The sequence below is a fragment of the Ixodes scapularis genome, unplaced genomic scaffold, assembly GCF_016920785.2.
Source record: "Ixodes scapularis isolate PalLabHiFi unplaced genomic scaffold, ASM1692078v2 ptg000683l_1___fragment_1__unscaffolded, whole genome shotgun sequence".
NCBI classification, from domain to species: Eukaryota; Metazoa; Arthropoda; class Arachnida; order Ixodida; family Ixodidae; genus Ixodes; species Ixodes scapularis.
The window spans coordinates 1,864,580-1,873,280 of NW_024610019.1; the positions used below are offsets into that span (position 1 = coordinate 1,864,580).

General features: G+C 44.7%; 1 pseudogene; it reads right to left on the reverse strand.

Annotated features, from left to right (window-relative positions):
- Nucleotides 1–2,356: 2,356 nt before the first annotated feature.
- On the reverse strand, nucleotides 2,357–8,510 carry LOC120842365 (annotated as a pseudogene).
- Nucleotides 8,511–8,701: the final 191 nt, after the last annotated feature.

Consider the following 8,701-nt stretch of genomic DNA (forward strand, 5'->3'; position numbering starts at 1 on the left):
TAAAAACGGGATGATCTTTTTCGACGTCCCCTAGTGCCATCATACACACTTCGGGTCACTTGCTGAAATAATCAATTAGTAATAGAGCGTACCGGCAGTCGCTTGAAGCATTGGAAAATGGCCGAACAATTTCCATTCAGACTTATTCCCACGAAGCAGACAGAAATGCAACTGGATGTGGGGGAGATACCACGAATTTCTCAGACTTGTCACCTGCTTCACAAACTCCGCAGGAACTAACAACAGTTTCAATGTGTTTGTCCATTCCAAGCCGCCAATATGTGTCACAAGCCCGCTGGTTTGTTCTTGTTATTCCATGGTGAGCTTCGTGTGCTAGTTCCAAAACCTTCACAATAAGAGAAGTAGGAACGAGAATCCAAACCCCCCGAAACAGCTGATCTCCACTCATGGAAAGTTCTTTTACTTGTTGAAAGGGTGCCATGTAAGGGTGCAGCTCCTTTATTGGTGGCCAGGTACCGGTTGTCAAAGCAATCACTGGTTGCAGACGGTTGTCCTACCAAGTCTCTTTGACTAACTCTTGCTGCGATATACACAAAAAAATGGCACGGACAACCTCGTCTTCCTAGGTTTCCTCGGGCGGATTAAGAGGCATACGCGAAAGAGTATCTGCCACAAACTTGTCTTCTCCCTTCCTGAAAACCATGGTGAAGCTTTAGGCGAGCAAAGGAGCATGCCATCTTGCAATCCTGAATGGTCGTTGGTCAGTTCTTTGCGTGCTGAGCAGTGTCAACGGTGACTGGCGGTCGGTCTACAGCGTAAAATGCCGACCACACTGGAAAACACGCCAGTGCTCGCACGCCCACATGAAGCCAATGCCTCACGCTCTCCAGAAAAGTATTTCCGCTCTTGTGGCGTTAGAGTTCAAGAGGCAAAGGAGACGGTCACAAGGTCTCCGTTTTTCTTCTGCAGTAGAACAGTGCCAAGGCCGTATGCTCAGGCGTCAGTTGTCACAACCACGGGCCGCTTAGTGTCGAACCTTTGAAGAGGCTCGCAGAAAAGTAAGAACTTAGTCTCTGAAAACTGTTTTCCTATGCAGCAGTTCAGCATAACGTTTGTGTAGTAGCTAACGTAGCTGTTTTGCCAGGTCTGCATGCCCAGGGATGAACTTGGCGTAGTAGCTGACCATGCACAGAAACGAGCGTAGCACGGTGACGTCTGTAGGTGCTTGGGCCTTGACAATCACGTCAGCATTACTTTGCATGGGTGACACTCCCCGCTAGCTGAAACGTGTCCCAAGAACGACAGATCTAAAACATTGAAGATGTACTTGTCGTTCAGCTTCACGCGCGCTTCTCTGATGCGATGCATGCACACTCATGACGTACAGCACTTCGGTAGTTTCGAGAACAAGGATTTCATCTAGGTAGTAGTGTACTTGTTGATATCTCTTCAGTATTGCAGTCATCATTTTCTTGAACGCAGCAGGAACCGTAGCCAACCCATAACAAACCCTGGTGAACCTGAAATGTCAATCGTGTGTTATGAACGTAGTCAGGTCTCGACTTTCCGGGCACAAAGTGACCTGATGGTACGCGCTCGATTGATCGAGCCGCGAGAAGTACTTCTCTCCGACCTGAGCTTGTAGCAGTTCCTCGGTGTGAGGCAGCGAAAAGTTATCAATTATGACGGCCTTGTTTACTTCTCTTCAATCAACGCAGACTGCAACTTTCCCGTTTTGTTTCTCACCGCCACGATCGGAAAGACCTACTCAGACGCATCACATTTCTCGATGACGCCTGCCTGTAGAATTCGATGGAGCTCTTCAGAGACCTCGTCCCTGACCGAAAAAGGAAGTCTTCGCAGCTTGGCAGGAACGGGTTGAGCTCCTTGACGCGGCTTCACATTGTGAGCGAACGCCGTCGCGGTACCGAGAGTTCCTTCAAAAAGGTTCGCGAAACCATCTATCGAGGTTCGAGGGAGTCCACGTGCACTCTCCAGTCCAGCGACTAGAGAGTGCACGTGGTCTCGAAACATTTCAACGGGCTACCACTAACCTCACGGGACAAACAAGTGATGGCATCGATGTCGAGTATGTTCGACTTGAACCGGAATGTAGATACCTCTCTTTGGTTTATCGTGCACGTGAAGAATACTAAAAACGTCCTCGTTAGAGTCATTGAAGCACGCAACTTCTCTGACTGTACCACATTTGCAAGTGCGATTATCGGTACTCTTGCAGAGAGCCCGAAAATGCCTGACTTTCCCGCATCCAGCACACTTTTTCCCTCTTGCTTTGCACATTGCAGAATTTACGAGATGTCCCGACGACCTTCCAGTGGTAACGTTTCTTCAAAGTGAAGAATGAAGGCTCACCTCTCTGTGCACTCTCTAGTCGCTATGTGTTTGGAGTAGACTTAATGTCCATCTTGTGTACCGATGAGGACGATACGAGTTCTTTGGAGTACAGGACTGCTTCCTCTAACCGTCAGCCGATGAGCAGCGCCCGGTCCCAGGTTAGACCACTCCCCTCCAGAAATAGACGTTCTCGTAACTGCTGGCTCGGAGTCTTCGCCACCAGCTGATCTCGGATGAACTCGGCCATCAAGAGTACGAACTCGCCGTCCGGCGACAGGTCTCGCAGCTCGGCCAGTAATACTTCGGCAGGTTCCCCCGGTAGCTGCGCTCCTCACTCTTAAAAATGCCCGTGCGTCTGCCTTCCCGCACAACACTGGGAGAGCACATCACCTCAACTTACAGAGGCAGCTCAGCGAATGACGATGCCGAAACATATGTTTAGACCAAAAACGCGTCCGAGTATAGACATTAAGCAAGGCAAAACGTCACGCTTGCATTGCTTAATGTCACAACTCAAGCTGCTTTTTTTTTGGTCTAAGCAAATGTTTCGGCATCGTCACTTGGTGATCTGCCACCGTAAGTTGCGGTAATTGGCTCTCCGAGAGTTGTGCGGAAAAGCAGACGCACGGGCTCTTTTTAGAGTGCTTGCCTGAGTCGGCGTCGTGCCACGACCGCGCTCGAAGCTGCCGCGAAGTAGGTCTCCAGGGCTGTCAAAGCGACGCTGTAGTCGTCCGGGGCAGTCAGTGTCTTAGCGCCGGCAGTTGGTTCCTTCAGTGGTACCGGAGGGTGAGCCGCCGGAAGTGTGAAGACTCGCTGTGCTTCGACAACGAGGCAGTGTAGAAGTCTGGCCTTCCGCCGAGCAGGTCCATGGGCGTCTCCTCCAGAAAGCAGCAGGTAATTTTTGAACACTCGCCGCCACTGTTTCCAAGGGATAACAGGTCTTTCGGGTTAGGGAAGGAAAGAAGGCGGCACCGCTAGGCTCACGCCTGTCGGTTCATCATACTTCGCCAATCTGTTGTATTTTGCCGTGGCAGCTGAAGTCGACCGCCCTGCTTCAGTACCGGTGAAGAACAACCTTTATTCCTTCCTCTTCTTCCGTCTACAGTTGCGACAGTAGCGCCGCCGAAACAACGACCTTTTTTGTGGACTAAGCAAAACTGATCTTGTTCTTCTTAGTGCATCTCTCTCATCGGTTTGAAAAAACACTCATGTTCTTGTACGCGCTGGAGGGTTTGGTCGGAGCTGAAAATACCACTTCAATGTTCATTTTTTTCGCTTCTTTTTCTGTCCACGGGAGAAGTTGTGAACATAAGGCACAACAATAGTTCTAGTTGACCTGTTTCTTGGGGGAGGTTCAGTGACCTCCCGCATTTTCATATTTTTGAGGACATTCTCTACAATCTACGTCAATAAGACACTGGGGTACGGTGATGAGGACGCTACCTCAACGACCGACTTCGCGAACCCCACAATAACAACACTAGAGGAAACTCACGACATCTACATCTGCACTGCCGGGATTGTAGGTGTGCGGCTCAACTACGCAGTTGCAGCGTGCTAGACCGAAACAACAACCAACTAACAAGGGAAATAATTGCAGCGAAGTATGTTGCCAGGTTTGACGATGGACGCGTGAGCTTCCCGCCTCTCACCTTATCTGCAAAATAATTAGCTTGCCTCACCTTCAGAATAAAATTGCGGACTATTTTACAAATTTGTTCTAAAAATCGGATAAGAAACCGTGGACAAAACATTTAGAGCTTTTGTTCTAAGAATACGTAAAAGAAAACGAAGACAAAATACAAAACGTTGTTAGTTCAGCGCTGCACGTGTGTGTATGTTTTTGTGTCTATAATCGATAGAGTGCCTGTTTGCGAGATGTTTATGCGATCTGAAGTCGTAAGATAAAAAACCAACTACCCCAAGCTGCTGTGTTGACAACAACTAAAATTTTAGCTTGCTGTATGAACATCATGAACAAGGAAGAGGCTTGGCTCTTTTTACTTGTTCCTTCCGGTTTGTTCCAACACTTCAAACAACTCGTCGTTATTGACATTGAAGTTGCCCTTAACAATTCTCTTGTAAGCATAACAGAGAGGATCATTGAGTTCATGCAAAGCAAGAATCTAATAAAAAAATGCTGCGAATAGTGCTGCAACAGCGTAAGGGCCATCTCTCCGAAAGTCATCAAGCAGACATCGTGTGGCTAATTGTACTGCCTGTGACATACTTTGATAAAAAAAATCTTTCTTCTACTTCCGCAGAATGAGGTATAACTGTCTTAAGTTAGCGTCTGGGATTACCAATGCTCATTGTACTCCAAACTTTTATAGGAAGACCACTGAGTAACTGACAGGAATCAAGATTAACCGCCCATGACTACCATGCATTGTACCGTGTGGGTCAAAGTGATCGATGGCCGTTTGAATGGACGGCACAAATTGGGTTCTTACCGTATTGCGCTACAATATACAACAGAATTGCCTAAAATTGTTAAAAGGGTTTACTAAAATTGTGAAAGGATTACGTCACCTGTGTAAATCAAGAAAAACCAAAATTATGTTTTCTCTAAACATTGCATGTATACTCAAAAAATATTATGTGTTACTGTGGCGCTTATATTGCCCAAATAAAGTGAAGAATAAGTAAGCCAGTTCTATTTGCATTCCAGTTTACAAAATGTTCAATCTTACCAGGCGCTAGAATATTCCACAACGAGTTTCTGATGATTTTGAGATAAAAAGCTTAGCGATAATTTTTCCATAGACAAAAACAAGTTCTGATTCTTTTTCTTTTGACTCCGGCATTTTCATGTATTCCTAGTCTCTATTAATGAATGCACCAGCTTCGAGCATCTCTTTATTATATACCTGCTCGGCAAGTTAAGTAACCGGTTTATGCGGTCCTTTCAAACCGCCATCGATCCACTAGACCCACACGGTAGTTCATGATGAGTATCTGTTACTTTCCAAAACCTCAAGTTGTCATTATCACCTTCTTATTTTATATTACTTTAATAGTTTTGTAAGGTACAACATCTTATTGGAAAGTGAACATATTCGGCAGAAATCTGCGTGTCTGGGTGAGAGTGAAAGTCCAAACCGAGTTGGTTTCGAAACGTTGGGTTTCCTTTCAAATATTGGTGGGAGCAACATTTTCGGACTTTTACAGCATGTTATACCTTCATTTGCGTCCTATGTTTGTTCTTAATTTTGTAGCGGAAACCGTCTACTCAGCCAACAGTACTCGATCTCAAGTGATGGAATAACTGTGATGGACGAAATTCACATGTTCGACCAAGCACTGGCTGTACTATTTCGCGTATACTACCTTTCCAACATTGCATACCCAGAGGAGCTTTACACTAGGTTGGAGTTTATTTAAAGGAATTGAACTCATTTGTGCTTTCTGGCATCATTTGGTTTGCATATTTGTTCCTTTGTTTACTGCATCCGACGACCATAAATGTCAGCAATGCAGGGCTGCCTACACAGGAAGTCAGAATTTCCCTTGCGGAAGCCTGAAATTTTCCTACTTCTGCCGAAATTTTCCTGGCTTGCCGAAATAATTATATAAAACTAAATATTCATTGTTCTCTGCGTCACTTGAATTTTTGCGATGAGAGATATATTATGTAACCTTTACGCCTCGCTTACGTTTCGCAAAAATTAGTTTATCAGGCCAAAAAGGTGGTCAAAGGAAATCTGGCGAGGGGAAATGTTACTGGGAGATTCAAACTGACGAATGACACCCCATCTTGGACTTAAATGTTATGCGCGTCATCAAAACATGGTACTGCTTTATTAACTTTTTTGGTGATTTTTTATAATAGTCAGTCCAAAACAAAAGGTGTAACACAAGCTAGAGTTCTCAAAATTGAACACATGGAACTTGACAAATGGTAGGCAGCGTTGTGTGTACAACACTTCAAGAAATATTATTCGCCACGGTAAGTTTGTATCTTGCATGGTGTCTGTACCTCCTGATATCGCAGTATTTCTTTTTGCACTCAAGCTTTCTTTTCCGAGAAGGCACAACGGCGCTATCAGAAACTTCGAGTTGACTAATCCCTCCATTGTTTTCACGGCGGCGATGAAAACTGAGTTTGCCGAAAAAAGTTCTCCGAGTGCTCCTCAGTGCTTACTGCCAAATGGTCGCACAACAAACCGCCAAACGGATGGAGGCAGTAATCCAAGTGTAGCTAAAGCTACTCAAATTCGATGTTATCTCGGAAAAAAAATCATAATTTTCCATTAAATTTTCAGCTCTATACGGTGCCTAAAATTTCCCTCAAACGAGCAAGATTTCCCTTTTTCCAATATTGACCTGAATATTACCTTAATCTGGGAAATATCTCTCGGGTTGGCAGCCCTGCAGCAGACTCCAGATGTGAGGTCTTTGTTTTAGAATCTGCATTGCTTGCTTGAAAAATTGTGCAGCGAGATTTCCTGGCAATGCTAGCGGCATGCTAAGGTTAGATGGTGTAGAGTACAAGCCAAATCTGATTGTTTTATTTCGTGTTTCCTGTCCTTCGCTTACTTAGAGGAGCTGTGCAACAATTTCAGTGCTTTGCTTAAATACTTTGAGAGTTGGTGTCTGGACCCTTCTGAAGTAAAGAACAAAAAACGGCTTTGCCTGCATGTCTTAGTTTTTATTTTAAAAATTGACAAAGATTGAAGCTTTCGGCACCCTCTCAACTCCTTCAACTTTTTCCGAGTGACGTGCGCTGTGACGCGATTGGGGGACCCGCGGGGTTCCGGTGAAGCTCTCTTTCTATACCTCGTTTTAACTTCCGTCCGAGCGCAGCCAAAGGCTGAGGGACGGTTCGCAACTTTGAGAAGAGCATTCCTACGCACCACAAAGTAGTCCGCAAAAGAAGTTTTTTTTTATATAACTGCTTCGTGCGTAAACATTACACAATATTTCAGATGTGTGCTACTGAGAATGATTTGAAACTAAAGGAATGAAATATCGGAAGTTTATGTTTTCATTAAAATATGTAAATGGGTGTGGTTTGGTGAAAACACGTACACCTGTTGGCAACACGGCTGCAGCGCTCGGTTTTCCTGCGTGACTTTTTTCCCGTAATGGCCGAATCATGTGCTTCGCTGCTTTGCTCACCGAGTCCTTTTAAAATGTCTTTTCGCAAAGGCACGTTTGGACGTCAGGCGCAAGAGGCCGTGATGAATGTCTATTTTCAGATTTGGCAGGAGACTCCGCCCGCGTCGTACAGCGAAGTTGTTACCCGAAGCAGTGTTGTAGGCCTTACCGAAAAAAAGTAACGAAACACGTTACCCGTCATTTGAGCGTGAAATAACACGTTACCGTCCTACATTACTTGAAAACAAAAGGAACGCGTTACCGTTACCGTAACTGATAAAAAAGTAACGTATGCTATTTTTGCGTAACTTTTTTATGATGAATTAACAATCTTCACTGTTTTGACGTTACGGGTATATGCATACGCGCCATATTTTAAGAAATATTATGTCCATGCAGACACTGAACATAGTTACTTTATTTTTCTTACGGTTTCACCTATATGCTCACAAAAACGCAAAAAAAACGCAAAAACTCAAAAACTTCACATAACTTGGCACCTAGAAACACACACAAAAAAATTGTCTGTTTTTTTAAGTCTTGGGAAGAAGAATTAACTTAACTCCGTCACCCGTTACTCGAAATATGTAACGTGAATGCGTTAGCCGTTCCTGTTCTGAAAAGTATGTACACGTTGCCGAAAAAGAATGTAACGCGTTACTTGTAACGCTCTTATTTGTAACGGCGCTACAGTGCCGTACAAATTACGTTGCACTGCAAATTTGATTTACGGTTAATTTTAACACCTATTGACTGTAGATTTCTACGGTCACCGTTTAAACTTAAAATAAACGAGATTTACAGGTCACCATTATTTTTTATGACGCAATAGTGACAGCATCAGCTGCTGGTTTTTGACCGTGAACTTTACGGTCCATTTATTACAGTCATAGTGCATGGTATTTCGAACAAGATTTGCTTTACTGGACGACACAGATGCAGCTGTCTGTTATTTGTTTGAGAGCTTGCACCGCGCCTGAAATGACGCCTACCTTTAGGGAAATCTGAAGAATAGCCAATTGGAGGTCAAGCTCATTGCCGGACCCGTCGTCCCGCTTGTCAAAATACTCTTGGTCGTCACCGCCACTGGGCATTACAAAGATGAGCGAGCCTTTATTGATAACCAATACCGGACAGCGGGAACTTTCGGTATGGTGCATGCCAGGCAATACCCGGTGACTCCATTTTGACCGTGAAAATCATAAACCTCATCGGCACTAATCACAAGGCTTCATTAGAATCGTCGGTTCGCAGGTTGTAAAACACGCGTTGTATTGCTTCCATA